This window comes from Anser cygnoides, chromosome 5 (assembly GCF_040182565.1).
Source record: "Anser cygnoides isolate HZ-2024a breed goose chromosome 5, Taihu_goose_T2T_genome, whole genome shotgun sequence".
Taxonomy (NCBI): Eukaryota; Metazoa; Chordata; class Aves; order Anseriformes; family Anatidae; genus Anser; species Anser cygnoides.
The window spans coordinates 22,569,343-22,592,113 of NC_089877.1; the positions used below are offsets into that span (position 1 = coordinate 22,569,343).

At 40.6% G+C, this 22,771-nt stretch overlaps 1 long non-coding RNA gene across 1 annotated transcript; it reads left to right on the plus strand.

Moving 5' to 3' along the window:
* Window positions 1-4: 4 nt before the first annotated feature.
* On the plus strand, window positions 5-20,405 carry LOC136790867 (uncharacterized). Its single transcript, XR_010831661.1, has 5 exons — window positions 5-3,620; window positions 9,835-9,996; window positions 12,278-12,430; window positions 17,342-17,446; window positions 17,551-20,405. It is a non-coding gene; the product is annotated as an uncharacterized lncRNA (long non-coding RNA).
* Window positions 20,406-22,771: the final 2,366 nt, after the last annotated feature.

Here is a 22,771-nt window from a genome sequence, read left to right on the forward strand (position 1 = left end):
GAGGGCTCGGCTGGGCGGCTGGGCAGGGCCGCGTAGGTGCCGCCGTGCCGCCCCCGCCGCCTCCCGCCTCACCGCCTCAGGCCGGGCACCGCGTCCTCGGGCGCTGCGAGGCAGGCAGGTGGGAAGCCGAGGCAGTGCCCCAGCTGCCAGTGGCGTGGCGGGTCTGCAGGTTTAGCTTGGATTTAAACGTGTTTGTTTCCATTAAAAACGGCCACACCATAAATAAAGATGCTTCAGAGTCTGCTTCGACTTAGTTCAGTGCATGTGTGCGTGGTGTGAAGTATTGACTGCTGTGAGTGTGCAACGGCTGGGTTACTAATGAATGGATCGGAAAGAGTCTCTTCCAACAAAATTCTTAAAATTGTGTCCTTCGCTGGCTGCCAGTGTTCACTGTTCAACCTCTGCTGGGACAGCTGCTCCTAGAAGTAGCCTTCAAACACAAATAGGCTTTCAGAACCTGTAGAAAAAGACTTCTTGTTGGGGGGCCGGGGCAGAGCAAGAACCGCAGGTGCTGGAGCCTGGTCAGGGTGTGAGCAGGCTCAGCCGCAGCCCACCTGGGGCTGCACATCGTGCAACGTTTGTGTGTGTACTGCAGAGCAGGTACGTGACAGCTGTCCTGCACGTACATGGGAAGCGTCACCGGGAAAGTTGTAAAACAAAAATAAAAATCGCATTTTATTTCAAATGAAGTGCAGAAGCTGTAAGAACCCAATCTCCCTCCCCACCTCCCCCAGCTTTGATGTCCCAGGAACACATTTTTGTGCTGCCCACGCGGAATAAAGGTGGCGATGCTTCACTTAGGACCTGCTCTTCCCCTATGGGAGTATCAATTGCAAAACCATTCAAGGCACTTGGTGCAGGTGTCAGGAACTTCTGCTGGCGTTTCTCTGCTTCTCCGGCTCCTGGGAGCTTGTCAAGGAACTGCTGGCTTCTAGCCGGCTCTGTCCTCAACAAGAGCCTCACCCGAGGGCGTTGATCACCTCTGGTCTTCGGTGGTGAATTAAAGAGCTGCCAAAGGCTGCTAAAACACTGTCCTCAGGCATGAGAGTCCACCTCTCCCTGAGGTGCTCGCTACAGGCCCAGCTGCACTTGGCGCAGCTCTGCAATGGTTCACCCATTCTGGTGCTGGCCTCGGTTCACATTTTGCAGGTTTCTCAGAGGTGTGGTAGCTAAGAGAGGGGGGGAGTTTGTTGGTTTTGTTTTTTTTTTTTTTTAAGAAAATGTTCTGGGAAGCCAGTGTCTTATAGACGATGCTTGTTGTATGGTTAACACTGACAGCAAGTCTTCCCCATTGCCTTGAAACCAGTGGTGGCAAATCGATGACCACCCCGCTCTCTTTCCATTGCCTTCTGTCCCTCGGCCCCCTTCTTCCTCTCAGCTCAGGGAGGGAAGGGGGCTTGAATCCTCCCTATCTGGACTTCATGAAGTCGGCAGAAAACTGGAGCTTGAGCCCGGCCCTGGGGGGTCAGCAGGCATTAACTTCTCTTGGACTGCCACGTCTTATCTGGGGCAAGAGTGCGGGGGGACTGTGCTCACACAGGCTAATGTTTCACCACAGTTTCATGATCCGGTGAGATTTCCCTGGAATGTAGTCCTCTGGAGGCTGAGGGGAAAGCAGGAGAAACGGAGAGGCATCCCGTTTATTCCGGGAAATACGGGAAATGCCTGCACTGAGAGACACTGGCTGTCCTTCCCGTACGGCACCACAGAAACCCCTCTGTCCTTTGTGTAAAGAAAGGCTTTGTGCAAAGATCAAACAGGACAGAAGAAGGTACTAATTAAACTTTCAGCCCTACATACTACTTGGCCTTGCAGTTCACTCACTGGGAAAATACATTCACCCACCCTTATTGCAATCCTCCTTCCCCTCCTCTTGACATTTTTCTTTTTGCTGGTTCCCTTCATCTTCTGAGGTTTTGCATTTCTCTTTTGTCCCTGTGTTCCTTTAAGACCTACGATGCTTTTCTATAAACTTTCTTCCCAAAGTCTACTTAGTTCACCCTGCAAAATGTTTTACATATTGGCTGTCGGGTGTCACTTTCAATTTTGTGCTTAAGAGGTACCGAGTGGTGCTTGTGTTACGGGGTTTCAATCTGTGCAGCCTCGGGAAGGTCGCTGGGCACGGGTGTTGGTGTGACACAGGCAAATTGGTGCCGTGGTGGCAGAGCACTGCTGTGTGCCCAGCTCTGGGCTGTCTGGTGCCAGCAGAGACAAACGATTTGAAGGCCCTAGAGGGACACGGCGAAAGTCGCAGCACATGGCCCTTTTTTCTGACATCCTTGGGCTTGATTTGTTAATTCATGCCATCACTCTAGTTACATTCCTTCATATTACTTCCATTATTATTTTTTTTTCTGAATTAATAGCCTGTTAGTAAATCTAAAGAGAAACATAGTGTAATAATAGCAATAATAGCCTGTTAGTAAATCTAAACAGAAACATAATGACTCAGAACAGAAGCAGTGACTCTGGTCTAGGAACTGCACATCCTCCTCCTTTTGGAGGCAGAAGGTCTCAAACCACGCGGACATGTGCCAGAACCTGGTGGCTGGCTGAGGCCCACAGGTGCGCTGCAGCGGGGATAGCTCCTCCTCTCCAGGGAGGCTTTCCTGCGGGTACCTTTAACCATTGCCCGAAGCAGCGCAGAAGCACCCTCCAGTGCACTAGCCTAGCATTTTGAGCACTGAGGGAGACAGTCTATATACACCCGAGTCTCTCCTTGAAAGCGTTCACGCGTGACGGTTAGCCAACAGTTCGTGGTAGGGAGCAGACCCTCCTCTACCAGCAGTTTGTATGTTGTAGATTAGCAATTAAGGTTATACTGTAATTGAAGCATCCTGCGAGGAGGGACCAGGTGATAGGTGTTTCCTCTCCTATCAGCACTCTTCACAACGGGACAGAGGAGCAGTCACCTTTCACCTGTAATCAGTACCGAGCTGCCCTCTGCACAGCCCCTGCAGCACGCTCTGTCTTTTGCAGGGATCATCTTTTTAAGGCAAAATTCAAAGTCAGTCTGTTATGGTGGATTTTAGTACTGTATTCATTTCAGTCATTGTCTCACATCTCACCAATACAAACATAAAAATAAAGCTTGGGGACCAAATAATAAACATAATAGGAAATAGATTAAATGAATTTCATGTATGAATTTTTAAAACATATGAAACTGGGAAGCTTATTTTAGATGTAGTTAATAACTCTGGATTCATTCTTGGATGCTTAGCTCGGGACATCATGAAGACCTTTGTTAGCTGAGAGATGTATTTTTATTAGCATTTTGCAAACTTTTCTTAGGTGCAAACATTGAGGACTCCTTAATAAAGACAAGCATAGGGCCCCGCTTCCATCTGCTGCATGTTCACTCTTCTGTTTCACTTTAGACAGCAATGATATTGTGAACAGGAGCAAACTGACAGTCAGAAGATCTTTCTTCTGCAGTCAGAGCTGGGGGATGCTGATCTTTGGGATGAGACCCAAGACATACTTCCAAGCATTTTAAATCCTGTTTCGGCACCTGGCACTTCCAGTCTGTGGACTCATCTGTCTGTTCAATCAGGAAACCAGCGGTATTGATTCCCATCTCGGGGACACACATTTCTTAGAGAAATACATAGCTTTCGGTAAGTGAGGTGGATTTTTCTGCTTCGTATAAACGTTATGTTAATCCTGAATGGGAAGTGCCCAGGCAGAGCCTGCCTGTAGTCATATGGCTGTTGTTGAACCTGTGGCTTCTGTTATTTCTGGCTCTGCAATTGGTGAACATGCTGTTCCTTCCACTTCCTTTGGTAATGGTCATCTGCACATTTTGAGGGTAATCCAGGGCATCACACACACACCCCTCTGTAGCCATTCTTAAAAAATGAATTCTTTGTCTTTCCTTCATGCACACATTATTTGTAACGATTCATAAATGGAAAAGAGATTTATTGATTGTGAAAAATGAAGGTACAGTGAATTCAGTTTATCCACTTCAATCCTTTATTTTTGGAGCAGAATGGAACAAACAATAAGCCCCGGGTTAGAATTTCAATTGCTACCTTTACTCTTGATTGATGTGATATACAAATTAAAAATAAAGAAATGAGAAATATTTGTAAAGATGCATAGCATGCAAAGAGCCTCTGTAACATACATTTGTTGCCATTCTGGAAAAGTACACGTTGCCAAAACTGAACAGTGCCTGGCCATTCTGACAGGCAGGGATTGCCTGGTCAGAGTCATAAAAAATCATTTGTAACTCTTCTACATTTCGTTGGGATTTTCAATACAATAAGGTAATGAAAGTCTAGCTATAGTTTATTCATTGAGAGAAAAAAAAAATCAAACATTACTGAGTATTTCATTATCTTTAAAACTGGTTGAAGACAGCCACTTAGCAATTTCTGAAAAGCACAGTTGTTAAAACACATTAGAACCTATTGTTTAAAACATTTTAGCAAACTTTCAGTAAGAATTAAGTAATCAGCTTTATGATGGTCTCTGCATTTTTTAGAGTTGAGTTACTCCTCGTCTCCAGCAAAAGATGGAGCTTTATTTCTCCCTCATTACTTTCTAGCCCTTCAGTTTTTTCTTTTTCCCCTTCAGTAGTTATTTGAATACATTTTTGTACCATGGGAAATACCAACCACAACACTAATTTACCATAACTCCAAGCTATGCACTGAGAAAAACACAACCACTGCAGTAACTACGTCTGTGATATGGAAAGGGTGGGAAGGTGCAGAGCTGCCAGTAAATCGCTTACATCTTTCCTCCTCCAAAGGTAATGGCAAGTGCCAGCCTCCACCCTTCCTGCAGAGGAAAGAACCTGTGGACAGTTTGTGGTGTCTGGGAATGATGCTTGAGGATGTCTGGATTTATCTGGTTCTGTGTACGTGTGAAAGGGTGCTTGGTCAGGCTGCTTCACTCTGCTTGAATCAGCCAAAAGCAAGACTTTACCACATGCATATCCTTTGCAACAGAGGATAGTTTTAAACTAGAATGGTTCAGACCCCTCCTTAGTGAGGTTTATCACATGCTCTGTTTGGGCAGGTAACTGCAGGGCAGCCACATGTAAGAGGACAAATACAAAGATGCCACCTAACAAGGTATGTGTGAAGTGATGGTTTTCTTGAAGTGTGACAGTCTCAGTCTATGTGCAGACATAGACTGATTCTGTTGGTGAAATAATGTGTCTGCCTTTGGCAGCAAAACGTTGTTTTCCAGGGGAATGTTTGATACAAAGGCTACATATTTTTAAGATCCTCTTCAGGCTTTCCACATCTTATGCTCTATGATCAGTCTTTCTTGCACTGTGCTAGCAGGATGTTGGTTTTGCCTTTTGTGAGGCTGCTCTTTGTTGTGAAGCGCAGGTGAGGAACAAGCCAGTTTGATGTACGTGTTGGTATAAGGATGGGCTCCCCTGCTTTCCTTTCAAAGAACTGAACTTTGAAAGGAGAGGGCAAACAATATGCTGGCTTCTACCTCTGCCGGTTTCAGTCAACCAAGAGAGGTGATTTATTGTCTAAAGAGTATTCAGTATAGTGTCAGAGTGAAGAATTAATTTCTTTAAAATATATTCAAGTGAGTGGTAGTTGTGAGCCACTAGAGATTTCTGTTAGTCCCCTCTGTTTTCATGGATATTTATTTCCTTCTTTTAACACTATATTCTCTCTTGGTAAGTGGATCTTAAAAACTCATTCAGACCATGCAATCAAAAGAGAGGAAATACTTTCTCCTGCAAAAAATGAGAGACCAAAAGATAGAAAAAACAATGCTTCCTTTATTTTAAAAAAGGCATACTGAATCGTGAATACATATTTTCACTCTCACAAAAAGTAGAAACTTCTTTTTTCCTGTCAGCTATTACTAGTTTGAATGAGATATAACATGTTTGGAAATAAAAATCAGCGTAGAAATTAGGAGAATTCTTAAAAACAGGTGGTGTTGTAACCCTTTGCAATAGAAATTGAACGTACTTCCTTCACATATAGATGGCATATTTTTTCAGGACTAGAATCGGACCGCTCGGTTCAGAACATTTGGGAAACATCTTAAGAGTACTGTGGGTTATGACAATGTTTACCTTGATGTCTCTGAGACTCATACCCTGTAAAAAGTATTTAAAGGCCTTAAACTTGTACACTTTGTTCTCAGATTTTTGTTTTAATTCCTTCTGGTTTTATTGAGATTTATTTCCCTTTTGACACTGTTGTCTATGTTGGCTCTTAGAATCTTATTCAGATCATGATATCAAAAGGGAGGAAATATTTTCTTGTGTCTTCCAGCTTGGCAGGAGGACCAGTTAATTCTTAAAATGTGAATGTGGCATGGGATTTGAAGTTCTTATTTTATTACCTCAAGTTTTATCAGTATTTTCTACCTCTGAATTACACATTTATTTTTATATGTTGTTACTTTTACTACTGTGATGTATGTCATTTCTTTTTATAGTAACAATTTTGACACTGATGATAGTTAGAAGAGTAAATAATAGATTAATGGTTCATATCTGAAGTAAAAATTGAAGTATTTTATTTGCATTTGACCCCAAATTATTTTTTCCATGTCAACTTTTAATTAAGAAATACAATTGTGTGTAGAGAATATGTAATTTTATTTTGAAAATATCAGTAAGAAATCTGATTTTCTGAAATGAAACATCTGATTTTGACTTTTTTTTTTTAGTTAAAGATACTACTTTTAGGTAAGGGTAGAAAATCTGAATCTTTTTACCAGGTTTAATCTTACTTTGCAGAACATCTTCCTACAGTTCTGTTTTCCGAATAATTCACTATTCATAAAGCTTAAAGTTCCTCAGCTATTTCTGCAGTTTCATGCATTGCTCATAGCTGTGAAATGAGTTCGGTAAGAAATGTTTACGTATATCCGTTGATACCGCGGGTGATTCTAATGCCCAAGTAGAACAGGCACGCTGAATTTTTAAACTCAGTGTACGTGAAGCAGTCAGTATTTCCCAGCTTGGAAAACCTAAATTGCTGAGGGAAGATTTGTTTTTCAAAACAGAGGACAATTAGCATGAACATAAAAATTATTTAGCATGAACATAAAAACTATCAGAAGCTTTATATATGTCAGACGGGGCTTGTTGGACTTGATGGAGTTGTACTCAGTGATCCTTGTGGGTCCCTTACAACTCAGATTCTATGATTCTTGTAACCATGAATTTAAAGATAGAAAAAATACATGATAGACAAGAAAATATGGATGAAATTTGACAGACCATAGGGTCTCGAGGTTCCCTGGAGTGTGCCCCCCCTTCACTTTTCCTTTCAAAGCAAGCTCAAGCCCTGCTGCGGGAGGCTGGCCTCCTGCCTGTCCCGCCGTGGGGTTGCCTCACTCAGACACAGCTTGACAGCTTTTGGGATTTGGGGACCAGGCTTCACCTGTGAGGGAGGCCATCACTGGGCCTGCACTGGAGAAACCGCTTTGCTTCTCTACTGGAAAATGGGCCTGGAAAGAAAACTTCTGGTCAGCCCTATTTGACAGGGAAATGCAGAACGTGGCCTTTAGGCCGGTGTCGGCGTGATGGCTCTTGACCAAGGCCAGCCGTAAGCCACTGGGAACTTTGGTTAAGGTTGGCTCCCGAAGCTCTGTTAGCAAGAAGATCAATGATCAGCGCAAATAGATTAATCCATAGTTAACAACTGCGGGACTGAAGTGTCCACAAAGCCAAATACTTTTTGTTTTTCAGCTGTCAGTAGCAGGCGTGATGGTCCCACATTTTTTTCCATGCATTTGACTTGCCAAGTTATCTGCTTTTATTAGCAGCAGTTGATCTCTCTGTAATGAGGTGAGCACATTATAGCTTTGTCAATTTTTTTCCCCAAGAACAGTACTTCACGTTCAGATTTTCTGTTTATATCACACCGTATCACACAAAGAACGGCTGCATGCCTCAGAAGTTGATTTATTGCAAGTGTTTCATGCTGAGAAGGCTTTTTTTATTTTTTTGTGAGTATCTGTGTGTTTTAACTTTTACAAAGGAGGATGACTTTACATTCTCTTCACTTTTTTATTTGTAATGCAGCGGTTTGATCAACATTAACTCGTTAAATTCAAATTAAGTGTCTTCCAGAAAACAATGCTAAAGGGATTTTAAAATGTACTTTTTTACTGTTTCTGATTTGAAAGGAGTCAAATGCCTACAATTTCTTAAAAGAATATTAGTAGGAGGTCCACTCTTAGTTTTATAAACATTTTTTTTTGCCTCAGTAAGGCCCACAAGACCTGGGATAAGGCCAGCATAGACCAAAAACAACTCGGCTGATACATCTGCAGAACTTAAGGCCAATATAAATGCATTTATGAAATGGATGTCTATGAAAAATCTAGGGAAAACAGTTTTAAGAAGACCACCAACAAACTGATCACACATGAACATTTCTTCCATGTGTTTGAAAGAGAATCATCGCAGAGAAATTTGGACAATTTTATTTGTAGATTGTCATTTACTTTATGGCAGGCCAGAAAATGGTGGTTTAGTGCCACTATCTGATCTGACAGAAATGTAAAGAATAAACTATTGTGGTAAATGGAAACGTGCATATTATTAAAAAGAAATAAATAAAGTTTTCATAAGGAAAGCTGTTGTCAGAACACAAGTAATATATATACATTTGTGATGTTACTTTGTGGTACATCAATGAAGAAGTATGTAGTCATTTAGCAAATGCTTATAGCTTAATGCTTAATTTGCTATAAGCTTAACTGATTAAATGTGTGTAAGCTACCACTATGAATGCTGTACTTCATCAGATTTTAATAATGCATTAGGTGCATGAAAGATATCCCAAATGTAAGAAAAAAAACCCCAGCACTTCCATCTGATAGGTAGAAAATTAAAGTGTCAAGAAAAGACCCAGGAGCTGTAAGCCATAGTCATGTTTATGTGAGTCATTCTGAAGTTCGTGACAGTAAGCACTGCTCTGTGTTAGCAAGGGTTGCAGATTTTGACTGTTTATTAGGATTAATAGTGTACTCCAACTTTCAAAGAGAAATGTCACGCTAATGCCAGCATTTATCGGTATCCGGCAAAGTTTAGAGACAGTGAGTCCTTGCTCTTTCAAAATCAAACACTTTGTGAAGCAGTTCTTTCCCCAAAAGGGGATTTGATCTCATTGTCACATCTGGCATATGCAAAGCCACATGTAACTGTTTTTTTCCATGCTTCCAGGAGAAAAAAGCTCAACTGAAAAAAACCCAAACAAACAACCTCTCCTCACAACCCCAGCTACAAAAAATATATTGTGCTGCAGCTGTCCCTCACGTGCTGATTTCCCTCTTCTGTTCTTTCTTGATAGAGATAATGCTTTCTTTTAATTTTGAATAATTAATAGATACATTTTTAAAGTGTGGTGGTTTTTTTTCATAATGTTCAACCACTAGTTTAGTTAAAATTCTCAGTTCAATTTTAATGAAATTTAATGTTTTTATTTGTAATCTTGCAATTCAACTGTCATGCGAAATTCAAAATCTGAACTGGCGTAATTTCACAGGTATATATGCAAGACAGAGCTAATTTTCTCACTAGGAAACAGTGATAAGAGGTGATTTTGCAGATTGTTGAAGAAAATAGAATATTTATATAGTGTATCTCCTAGACTAAGTTTTGCCACATACCTCAAATACAATATGAACCCCCAATGCTGTAAAGCCTGTCAGAGAAAGCGTGTGAGCTGTGATGCACCTGCGTGCCACTGGCAGGTAGAAGCTGTAATGATTGAAATGGGATTGCTGGCTAATATTCTATGGGGAATATTCATCATCACCTTATTTTGGACTGGAAATTCATCTGATAATTTAGAAGTTAATCACCTTTGGGTTCCTCTGCAGGAAGAATACAGAAGACAAAATGCTAGTAACAGTCTCATTCAGATGCACATCAGTGAAAACTGGAAAACAGGCTTTCTCTTGACTTGGGAACTCCTCACCAGTGTGGCTGGTACCTAACAGGGAAGAAGGTGATTGAGGAGATGCCAGTCCTCTCTTCTGTAAGTGTCTTTATTGGTCTTGTGCCTGTTAACCTATTTGTTGTTTCCTGCCATCCCTGTGGGTGACCCTAGGGTTCTGGTGTGTCATGAATACCCTGTTCTCCATAACTGGTGGGATGCAAAGCATGGACTTCCACTGTGTGTAAAGACTACTTGAGCACACCACCATGGATATGAATTGTGGAAACGGCAGTTCAGAGTGTGAGATGACCTGTTGCACTAGTGATAGGTCAGATGATAAAAGGTTAAGGACCAGACGGGAAAATTAGAGATTAATCTACAGATTTTTGGGTATTATACATTTAACAGCAGATCGAAGAAAGTAGTCTGTTCATGTAAGGGTATACACGTGCATAGGCTTTTTGTGAGGGTGTTTAAGAAACCAATGGAAGTACTTATATAAATATGCGTATCTACACATCATGTATAGACATGTATTTACAACGTCTGGAAACTACAAGGCTAAATATGATGGGTTAGCAGAAGGGTTTCAGCATGTGTATTTTAAGTATAAGAGACCAAATAGCATGCAGAGAAAATGTTAGCATTGAAAACTTTAGGAGCAGAATTTTCCAAAAATATTAGCATTGTAGATCAGGCCTGTTACTATAAACTTTTGCTGGAACAGCAGTTGGTTGCAGATGTAATTTTTTTTTATGTCTGATATTGCTGTGGCAACAAGATGTCACCAGGAGTTTGGAAAGAGAAACAGTGAACTGCTGGCAATGAGGGTGAGACCAAGTGAGGAAAGAACAGAAAATGGAAAAGGCCGAGAATGAGGTGTTGAAAAAAGATGACAAGTGAGATACAGCAGGAGAGAAGAGGCAGGAGAAAGATAACTGGCTGAATAGGCTGTATTTGTTCTTTCTTTTGCATACTTATAATTTGAAGCCTTGATCTTACTCTACTCTCCTGAAATGCCTTGAGGCTTTTGTCCAACCAGGAGTTCCAAGGAGTGAGAAGAGGAGGTCAATATTTATTGACATAACTGAAATATAATAGTATTTACAAGGCAGAAAGTTTTTAGCAACATGGCAATGAATCAGGATTCAAGAAAATGTGGCTGAAATGTCAATCCAACATCAGTCTCTGAGAGTTGTGAAAGCATTAAAAAGTGTTTAAAAATAGATATTGTAATAGCTACTATGAACATTCTGTTTAGGTACAGAAGCACCATTTGAACTGCTTGTTCTTGCAGCTGATTTTTGCAGCCCATTGATCTTCAAACAGGCTGTCAGTGGCCTTTTGATTACTGAAAAATGCATGGAAGAGCTGAAAGAAAATCCACTCCTAGGATGAGGGTTTTTCCTCTCACTGTTCCCTGACCTATGAAATTCTCTTTATTCAAAAAATTACTCATAGCAGCTAGTTCCCAAGAGCCTGGAGAAGAGAGTGGCTTCTGAGAAAGAGGGATAGCACTCATCTATCAATAAATAAAGGAGAGAACTTCTTAAGAAAAAAAAGTATCTCCCTTTTTCCAGTGTTTATTCAGTGTTTATTATGCAAGTGCATACACACCTCTTCAGTCTCTGTGGATGGATATGCAATGACAAGTCTCAAGCAAAGCTTCACTCCCTCATTTTTTAGAGCTATGCCTCTCTCTGTTCCTAATGGAAAGTGGCTTTTATATTAACTGTGTGGCTATTTCCTTTCTTTAATTCAGGCACTATTGCTCATCATTAAAAAAAAGATCTCAAAGTTACTGTATTACTAGCACTGGAAGTAAGTGCTTCTGCTGTAGATAGCCACCATGCAGTGTCTTAAAAGAGATTTCTCTTGTGAATGTCACTGAAACACATTGACTTGGCCTTAACTGAGTTATTTAGAAGTTTGGTTCAGTGAATTACAATGAGAGAATAGAGAAAGTGAGGAGAATAGTTATTTAAAACTGCAAAATACCTTCTCTGTGCGTACATTTAGGTGCAGGCAAAAAGAGAGGAAAGGAAAAGTATTTTAATGTTTTTTTCATCATTTTGGAACTTCATTGTTCTTCTTGAGTGTGACACAAAGACCTGTCTTCCCTCTGCGTCATACATCTTACAATTGTTAGACAAGGATGTAGTTCCACAATACTCTGCCTTTAGGGGCAAAGCCAGATTGAAGGATCCTCTGTTCTCCCCTACTGTTCTGCTGGCAACTTGTTATCCTGTACTACTGTTTGCCACCCCACGCACACAAAGGTTTGTGAGGCAATGCTGACATGACCTGAAGTGATCCAGGTTAAAAATAACTCTCAAAAAAGGTTATTTTCAGTGATCCCATTTATCCTGTGCTCCCACAAACAGTTGTTGTGGAATAACTGAAGGCGGGAAGCCGCAGCGGAAAAGCTGGACCACGCAGCCGGAGGTGGGAGGGAGCAGCTGAAGCCAACGCGTTGTGGTCCTGTGCCGGCAGTCCCAACAACAAGATGGACTCTGCTGTCATTAACGCCTTTGCACGTATGGTTCTGATCCAATTCCTTCCGAAAGCAGTAGGCTTCTTTATGGTGATGTTAATTCAGGGCTCTAGGAAGGTGGCCTTTTCCTCACCTTGACTCACTAAAAACTGCAAAGGTTGGTTGGTTGCTGTTGGATTTTTTCCTCTGATGTTTTGCTGTATTTCCTAATTAATAATTCTACAGTTATGTGAACCAGTCTTTTCCATATTCACGTATCGGATTGTTTGTGCTGATTGAATATTCTCATGTTAAATGAGAAATCTGAAATAAAAAATGAGCAATGAGGGTACTCTGCCATAAACCCACACAAAATTCACTTCTAATTTGAATGCATGACTAAAGCAGATGTCTTTTAAAAATAATACGTTTTTGGATGTGTTTAAGATATTTGAAATCTCCGCTGAGTGAGTTTTTTATGTCAGCGATTTTTTTCCTGTTTCTGAATCAAAAAATGGACTGCATAAAAATAAGCTTTTTTTTTTAATATTTATTCAGTCACTTATGTTAACTTGGTCTGTTTTTTGGAAGAGTTATTCTCTTGAGCTTGGACTGTTACGTCTTGCATGTCACAAGTGTCCCATGACAGAATATTTACCTAGCATTAAAATTGGAAACAACTATGGATGTTCCATTTGGTTGGGAATGGAAAGCTTGCAAAGTGTGGGAATAAGGAACTTGAATTCACTCGGTTTGAGCGGGCCCTTAGTAAGCAATAGGTGCCCTCCAACCTGGCTGGCTAGACAGATATAGAAACCGCTGTACAAGTCAAAAGCATTGGTCTCAAAGAAAAAGAAGTAGAGGGAGATGCATCTCATTTCATTCTGAGAATGACAACATATCTAGTCTTTTAATTTTTCCCTGCTACCTCAGTAATTTAACATGAAAATACTGATTGTATTAATCTGTCATAAGTCAAGACCTGCCACGCTTTCCAGCTCTTTTCCCTGTCCCATAGTCCTGTGGTCTGGTTACGCCTTCTGTTCTGGACCACAACTGTATTCATTCTCAAACTTCAATTCATAAAACTCCCCTGAATCATTCTGATAACATCACACCACTTCTTCTACTGCCTGCCCTTTATCTGCTGTCGAGAAGTTGTGGTCTTTCACAAACACATCCAGGACATGGATTCAGAGAGGCAAAATCCCCTCCTTACACTTTTATCAGCTGTCTCCTTCGCGTTGAGCTTCTTATTTCTTACGCAGGCTTGTCAGGTGACAGCATTTGCTTATTGCCCTTAGAGTCAGATTTGCCAGCTGGAGAACTGAAAGCACGCTCATCAATGCAACCTGTTCTGCGTAGAGGGAAATTCCAGCGTCTCTCCCTATTGGCTTCAAGTTGTTCACGTCTGCACCATCAAATCTGCAACAGCTGTATCCTCTTTACATCTATAGAGCAGTCAGAAACTGATCCTGGGGATTAAAACAGTAGGCGCTGCATTTAATAGGTGCTCACCTACACAGGGATGTATTTTCAGCCTTCTGACCACCTGTCATCCCATCAAGTGTCGTGGGAGTTACAAAACCTTACAGGATTTGGCCTGGGAACAATTTGGTAGTAATACATTACGATGGGAGTAATCAGTAAAATGAGAAGTTGAGATGCTTATACAAAATTTGATTATTGTGATGTAAAACTGTGTGTGGTCATCAAAATATTTTCTGTGGTGTTTTTTTATTTACACTGCTTTTCACTATTTCATGTGTTAGTGTGGGACTTTGGGTTTTCCTGAAATGCCTTTATTTTCTAGAAAGTAAAAAAAAAAAACACCAAACTTTAACCATCAGCTTCCCAGAATCCTTTGAGAAAGTAGCTGGTGCTCAGGCAATCAGAGTAGAATGAATACAGAGTTCATTGGCCAGGTTATTTTGAGTTCTAAAGCTAAAAACATTAGAAAACTTTTCATTACAAACACCTGATCTTTTTAATGTCTTCATGTCTAAAAGGTGTTAGTCTCACATTTATTTTAATAAAAATTCTGTCTTGGAAAAAGCATTGTACATGACAGATTTAAGGTGTCGTGATACATTTTTTCAGCAATTTGCTGTTCAGATATAATAAGATTGAAACAATTGGCAACGTAAGCAATTAGTTTTCACTGATGCACTTTGATCTTTACTGAGAACTTAATTTTTTTGTTATGAATTTTCAATAGCAGAAGCGTAGCATGCTCCTCAGGTGTGCAGCTAAAACATTTCTGAAATTTTGGTCTACATTCACGGGAGGCTGAGTATAATTAAAGTGGGTTTATGACTGACTAGCTTTCAAGAAGAACCAGACATGAAAAGTCATTGCTGTTAATGTTCTGGGATACATGCTAATACGTACTTCCCTCAACTGTCTGTTAGACAGTCATGTTTTCCTTCTTTTCTGTTTTCTTTATATACTGTATTTGAAATGCACTTGTAAATAGCTAATATCTAAATCCTGATCTCATTATTCTGCTTGTGTGAGAAATCTGTTCTACAGCTGAACTCGGTGACACCTAGTGAAGTAAGGATGGTCATCATCTTGAACAAGGGTATCAAAATCTGCCTCATTTTTTGAATCTCCTTTTTACTTTCAACTCCGAAAGGTTATGTTAAAAAGTACGTAGGAGAGCTCACTTTCAAGATTTCAGAGTAGCAGCTGAGTCGCTAAGCAATGAGTGTCATCCAAGGGGAAAAAGAAGAGGAGAATAGAATGGGTCTAGTTCAAATTCAGACTTCACAAATCCAGGCAATAAACACAGATGAGGCTGCATTCCAGTCCACAGAAACAATCTGAACACATGTGGAAACACAGTTTAATATAAATATGGACATATTCTGTATGTCTAGAAACCCAAATCAAATCAAACTTTTAACTTAAGAGAAAAAGGTTTAAATTTCTCAGCCTATATAAAAATGTTCATAGGTTGTTTTCAAAAGTAAAATCCACTGACACTTCTTCTTAGGATTCATAAATAGAGAGAGACTTGTATGCAAATGCCCTCTTGTAACTAGTCCCAGAGCCCTGTGTCTGCCAAACTGCCAGAACTTCGCCCATCATCTACAAGGCTTGGCAGAACAAGGCATACATACATACATATATAGGTTTACAGAACATTCTGCCATCCTGTTACTTTGTGGTATGGAAAAAATGATGCCTGAAAGTTTGTGAAATGTTACTAAGAAACTCTTGAGTTACCATACTGTACTGCAGTAATTAGAAATAATTTACAAAATATTAAGAGTGTGATGTGTCATTACATTTCTTATGCTTTGGTGAGAGGTACAAAGTAAGAGATGAAATGATTTATTTGCATTACTGAAAATTACCAGTTCCTGTGGTTCTCAGATCATCAGGACAAACTGTGACTTCTGACAGGGCCAGATGGAGCTGCGGGCTGGGCAAGCCGCATGGATCCTCATCTGCAGCATGGGGGCCTCTCATCCTTGGTCTCCTGCATCAGTCCTCTCTGCTGAACTACACAGCCTGCTTTGGGAGATCAAGGCTGTGTTACTACCTTTGCTAGTTTTGGAAGAAAGTCAGTTAACTTTGCTAGGCCTTGGTTTCCTCAAGTCTAAAACAGGGATAATAATCTAGTGAGGTTGTTGTAAGACATCGGTATTTTGTACATGTTGCTGCTGTTATTATTTGTGAGTTTGGTACCAGCATGGTGGGAGTATCAAGAGACTGAGAGACCAGGCAAAACCTCAAAACATCAAACAAACATTTATTTATGCTCAGCTGATAAGTAATTTTTCTGTTACCTACTTTGAAAAACAAAGACTAATCAATGTGTTGTTCAGGCCTTAGTATACAATACTGCAAGTCAGATGCCACATTGCTGGCCCTGATAACACGTGTTTGATTGTTCTTTCCTCTGAGGCTAAGCTCAAGGGCTTCTTCTTGAGGGAAGCTATAAGATTTTCTAAGCTTCACCATGCAGCACTGATGTTTATGTACACTTTTCCACAGGACAAAATCCGCCTGGTCCCAAGGGTTATTTTCTCGTTCATGGGCCAGGCTGTGTTCTGGCCTGTTGAGGGACGTGTTATCACCTGGGTGCCACTGCCTGGGTGCCAGCCTGCTCCAGCTTGTTCAGGGTAACGTTGTCCCTTGGCACATTGCATGCCAGCTGATTCCTTCTAATAGTTGTGTTATAATACTGTTCACATTTTTCAGTTGTAAACCATTTTTATGCAACTGCACCGAACAAGCAGCTATTACAGGATGTTCTGCTTTCCACTCAGTCTTATAGTAAGTCTGGGTACAAAACAAACAGAAATAAAGCACAAATTGTTATTCTCCCTATTTTAGGCATCGATCTTCATTCTGCATTGAGATCATCTGATGGAAACACTATAGAAACATGAAATGTTAACATCTTAGCATAAGAATGTAGCATTCTGAATAGGGACATAGAAAACCTAGTTTAAAAATACAATAGAAAATGAAAGGTCACTAGCGCTTGAAGTGGGATGGCATGCAGAGCTATGACACGTCACCTTTTTGAGAACTAACATAGATAGTTACTATTTTGTGAAAAAATGGCTGCGTCTGTACTGCAGAGGAGTTAATCTCTGCAGCTTTGGTATCTGATGTGTGCTGTAGCCACATCTTGCCTGTGTCTCAGGCAAATTGTGAGTGCGTGCACTATCCCATCACTTGTTCTGTTTTCCCGCTGAAGGAAATGGAAGTGTGTCAGGATGGAGAAAGATAAAATGCCCCCTAATTGATTTCCCTGGGCAGTCAGCAAGCCAAGACTGTGGAAACACTTTCCTTGATGTTGGGCTCTGTGCACCTGAGTCCATGACTAAGAAACACACTGTAGAGCATAGCAGGTTTATTTGACAGATACAGCCAGGGAGAACTGTATCCTGGAAATGACTTACTTAACCCTTTGCTTCTACTAACTTGAATTCATCCCCCCCTTTTTTTGCTTCAGTTCATGCACCCGCAGCATGTTGACACAGAAGCTGATCCTTGCCTGGCAGAAGGGGCTGTAGACTGCTGGTCTCAGGTCACACATCCTCAGCTGCTATAGATTGACGTAAGTGAAGTTCTAGTAATTTACTTCAGCTGAGGATCCAGTGTTTCTGTTTGTTCTGTTAACCTTTCAGTAGTTTGATTACTTTCTTTTCTTTTCCTTTTCAGTAAAGTGAAATTCTCTACTCTCAGACTAAAGTTTTGTGGCTCAAATGCCTTTTTTTCTGCTAAAGAATTCTTTTTGTCTCTGAATGTGTTACTGTATGTGAGGACGTTGTGAAGATTTGGATGTAAACACCTCACAGTAAGTTGATGTCTGTTTTACTTCTGCTACATTGCATTGCACTAAATCTGTTGATATTTAATCATTTCAAATGCACTTTTTATTCAAGTAGAAGATGTAAAACACGTACTCAAGCATGAGAGCTTCTTTATTCAGGTGTATTTTAATGCAACTGTGTGCCTAGAAAAAAGTAATAATATAATGCTTGTTTTTTTCCTCCTGGGGCCATGCAGTAAAGATCTATGGTATTCTTTGATGCTGTTTCTGTTTTAATCACCTAAGATTCTTAGAAAAATTAGAAGCTGATTCTGTTGGATACTGTAGGAGAAATATTTTTGTTCAAATGGGAATTTTGCTACATCCATAAGCTTGGGTATAAAATGATTCTCATGAGGGAAACTAAAATTCATGACTGTGATAGGTAGTCTGAGTTTTCGGATGCTGATTCTTCCAAAATGCTTCATGAGACTGGCAATCTCTTAAAAAAAGAAAGTACATTGAAGTTTTTCAGAAAAGAGATGAGAAAGAACAATGTGGCAGGAGGCTGGATAATAAGGAGGACTGGAATAAAAGAGCAACGTGAAAAGTTATGAGGTTAAAGTTCAGCACTGTTTCACTTGTTTTGCTGATTTTAATTGTCAAAGTAATAATGAAGTTTTCTGTGAAATATCGTCTCATATAAGCTTTATTTCTAGTGATGATTTGTTTTGTTCAGTAAGTGGTAGCTAGAACTATTGATGAGTCTTCTATGTGACGAAGAAGTTCTTAAGCTGTGGTACTTGGGAAGACCAAGCCTAAGAAGTGATAAAAAGTGTTGTGGAGAACTGGTAGCTTGTAAATAAGGAGACACGGTGTAAATGGAGCTGTTTGATTTGTGTAGAGAAGCTGGGAAGGGACCCAAAACACAGTCTTTAGTTGTTTTGAAAATGAACGTATCAAAAGAATTTTTATTAGAACTACCACTTTTGGAAAATTTACCTAGCATGCAATCTGTAACTCTTTTGTTATGTTTCATAGGTTGGTAAAGTAAATGGAGCATTTCAACAGCAGGGTTTACAAGTGTGTGGGAGGTGCTAGTGAAAAATGAGCAGTAGAGAATACGTTGGAGCTATCTTTAATCAGCTGTGTACCGTGGAGTTGGGTGGGAAAGAGTAAGCCTTGGTTAATTAAAGGGAAAAGGAACATCCTGCATTTTCTGTGTGGCCTAGGTGTGTAGTCAGCATGCTTGAGGAAGTGCTGGAGCTACTTTCTTCACCCTTTATTCTTGCTGAAGGAACCTTGCCCTATCTTGTAGAAGGCTGTAGGGAAGAAAAAGGGTCATCTTAAAGGTAGCTGCCGTTCCTGTAGACAAAGAATCCCTACTGCTTCCTCTGAAGCAATTCAGCTCTACATCATCTTAAAGAGACAAATCCGGTTTCTCCATAATTATGTGAACAAAGCAAAATGAACAATGTTTGTTATGTCTTCTAGTATTAGAATATGTCTTTTGCTCTTCAACTCTGTGTAAAAATCTTGCTATAAACCCTTGAAAACCACTTTTCAGATTTCTCTGGGGATGATTACCAGCTGTACTGTACCCTGATGTACATCTGCTAGGTATAACTAACCATCCCTCCTAATAAAAAGCCTGAATGAACATTCTGCTGGGAACTCAATAGGTATCAGCAAAGCTGACATATCAGAGTTTGCTTGAACGGATTTGAGATAAGGAAGAGTGGGGAGAGGCAGGCAGATGTCAGTCTTCACTGATAAGAAAGAGGAGAACTGCATCATGTGGCAAGTAAGCGATCCTGCAGAAACAAGGCAGCTTTATCTGTGACATACCATCTGCTTTTCAATTAGTATCATCTTCAAATTGGTTCTTGGTCATCAGATTTCATGCTGTCAGACAATTCTGTGGAAACATGTATTTCCAAAGGGCTTCCTATTTGAAAGTGATTATGTTGAAGTAAAAATAAAACCATTACAAAGACCGTATTTTAAAGGGCATCATTATTTTGCAATTCAAGCAAAGAGGTGATTTCAGGGAGGGGGGGTTGCTCATTAATGAGTGTGTTATGCTATGACACTGTTAGCTATATGTTTCATTCTACTGCAATTACAACCTTCAGTGAAATTATTTACTTAACATCCTTAATTGAGGGAACTTTACTCTCTGATTAAGAAGGAAATAACTTAATGGAAATCTAAGACTTAGTGGGACTGAGGGAGAGAAAAAAACGAAAATTACCAAGTTTTCAGAGTTCCAGGAATTAAATCCAAACCAAAGTCTTTTCAGACCTTTGGCTCTGTGAGTTGCCTTTTGGAGGGTTCTCTAGAGTACCGTGTCACCAATTATCTACTCTAGTTAATGTAGAGGTTGCCCTGACATCAGTTGGTTTTTGGTACGTGCTCTGAAGAATGCTCCAGATGCTGAGTTTCTGAGGTAAGTGCTTTGGATTAGTTTACACCCTTCTTGGAAAGTCTTTTAGTGCTGAGGGCAGCACTCTGCAGTGCACAAGCAAGCCCATAACTCCACGTTTTAACAACAAACCCTTGTCCAGCATTCACTTTTCTGCCTCCTTTGTACTTGTAACCACAGCAGTGTGATAGAAGCAATTAAGCCTAGCAGTTTTCCAGACTCTTGTTCTCATTTACTGCATCCTCCTCTTGTTGCAGCTGGTTACGATTGTGGGGACTGCTTCATGGAGCACCCCTCAGAGCTGCTGACACCCTGCAGAGCAAAGGGCTCTGAGTGACTGATGGCCTGGAGATTGGGATCACTGATCTCGCCTTAATTGTAGACACTGAAAGCAGATATCCTTGCCCCGGGTCACCTCAGCTCTGTTAGATCCCCCCACAGCCCCACCCCCCCCACCCCCCAAAAAAAATTTCTTTGCAGGATTGATGTCCTGGTTGACACCAGCTATCTTTTGAGTAGCTAATAGATACAGCAGTGGAAGAACAGAGAATGAATGTAGAGTGCAGCAAAGGGAAAGTCCTGTGTAATATCTGGAACAACGGTATGTTGCACTTCTATTCAGACACATCCTTTGAAAAGCTCAGGTCCCAAGGCTGAAATTTTCAGCTGTGTGTGATTACATGGGCCACACCTGTGCTTTCTGCAGCCCACATCTCAGGAGGTTTGCTCAGAGAAAAGGTACAGACTGTGTAGTGCAAGAGCCACTGCCGGAGCCCTGTGAGGAAGCAAGCATTCCTCATCGTGTAGGCCAAGGTGCTCCGTTCCCCACCGTTCTGTTGTTGGCTGTTGTCTGGAATGAATTGCCTGGGAACTGGAGAAAATCCGTAAGATAAGAGCTGCCAGATCATGTCAAGAACGCTGCTTTGCCTTAGTTGTGTCAGGTAGGCAGAGCGGGTAGTGCTGCTGGGGGAACTGGTCAGAGCAGGGCCTGCGTGGAGCAGCCAGTCCTGAGAGTGCCCGTCAGCAGCCATCTTGGGCAGACTGGTGGAATGGGAAGCGATACCTGTTTCTGTCAGCAGGCTTGTGTTCTGAGGAATGAAACTGAACTTAGGAGAACAGGAGTAGTCTTACTAGCATTTAATGTCTTTAAAGTGGCTATTTGAAGCTTGGCGGATGTGTATGTTCTGTTCCAAATGTAAGATTGCATACTCGCTGTAACGCTTACAGTTCATGTAGGTGCAAGTCTTTCCTCCAGGTTGACGTCTCTACATTCTCTGCTTCTAGGTTGTGCCTGGAGACAGAATAGTAGACAAGCATTGCTGTGCATACTGCAGCTGCTGCTGTGCCTCCTAATGGTGCTCTGTGCTCAAACAGCACGTTGTCCGAGGAGCGTTATGTTGCTGTGTTCCCCTCCCATCATAGTTGCCCATACATGTGTATTGGAAGTAATCTCGACGCTGAATGTCAGCTCTGGGTCAGACTTGAGAATTCCAAGGTCTCTTAAACATCTGGTAGAGACCAATTTTTCTAAAACTCACCTGATTCTTAATAACATCTCTGGAAGCTATTCTTTTTTTTTTTTTTTAATATTTATTTTATTTTCTCCCTCAAGAAGTTTGAAACAAGGAGAAATACTAAGAACTTAGCTGACATCAGTATATGTAATTTTTCAGACAATTTCTAGCTGGTGCTCCTGAGGTCTGCTATGTAGATGAAGCTCTTTCTTTGTTGGGCTGACAGTGCGCGAGACCAGTTGAATTATGCTCCTGAACTAGCGAGCGATATCCAGGAGGCTGGCTGTTAAGGTATACTAAGACAAGCACTACAAAATTGTGCTTTATGGTGCATTACAAGAGAGAGGCTAGCTCATCAGGCCTCTTCAAATATTGCAGCAAGGTCCTAGGTGCCAGTTTACTTTTGTCTTTGTCTGTCTATATGTTCTAAATTAGTCTTAAAACTGTTTCTTAATCTTTCATTTTTGCCTTGTATGATGCTGTTTCAGGTTTCATGGTTATGATGTTAAATCAGGACGGAGAAAAACAATGAATGAACCAGGGGGAAAGGACAGCACTTTGCATGGTGTGTGCAATAATAACAACAGGGTTTATCTGGAAACAGAAGCGATGTGAAAACACTGGACTTTACCCCCTTTTTTAATGTCTTCTGATTATCTTTAATCCTATAAAACAAAGAAATTATGACCTAGTTAAAAGGTTGTTGAACTTATTGGGAGAGGTAAGTGCAGGCATTTACATGAGTACAACTCCACTGTTGTCAATTTGCAATAGAGTTATTTTTTATATTCTGATCTCTTTTAATGGCACGTAGCTTCACTGGCTGTTTGTGGCTGCAATGTTCCATGTGCTTGTTATTTAAAAACTTACTGTTGTGTTCACTAAGCTGTAATAGAAAACAGAGTGTTTTTAGGATGTGGATAACTCCAAGTTAATAAGCAGCCACAAAAAAAATAATGAACAGTGAAAAATATCAAATTTCAGGAAAAATGTAGGTGGTCCTCCAAACTAATTTCAATGATGTCTGTTTATTTGATTTTTTGACTCATTTCTCAGTGAGTTTGTTTGAATTTCTAAATCATGTTGGTACAGGCTTCTTATTAATTACTTCTTATTAATTACTAATCCTATTCAAACAAGTCATGAAGAATACTCACCTGACAGTCTCAACAATCACTTGTCCTCCAGCAG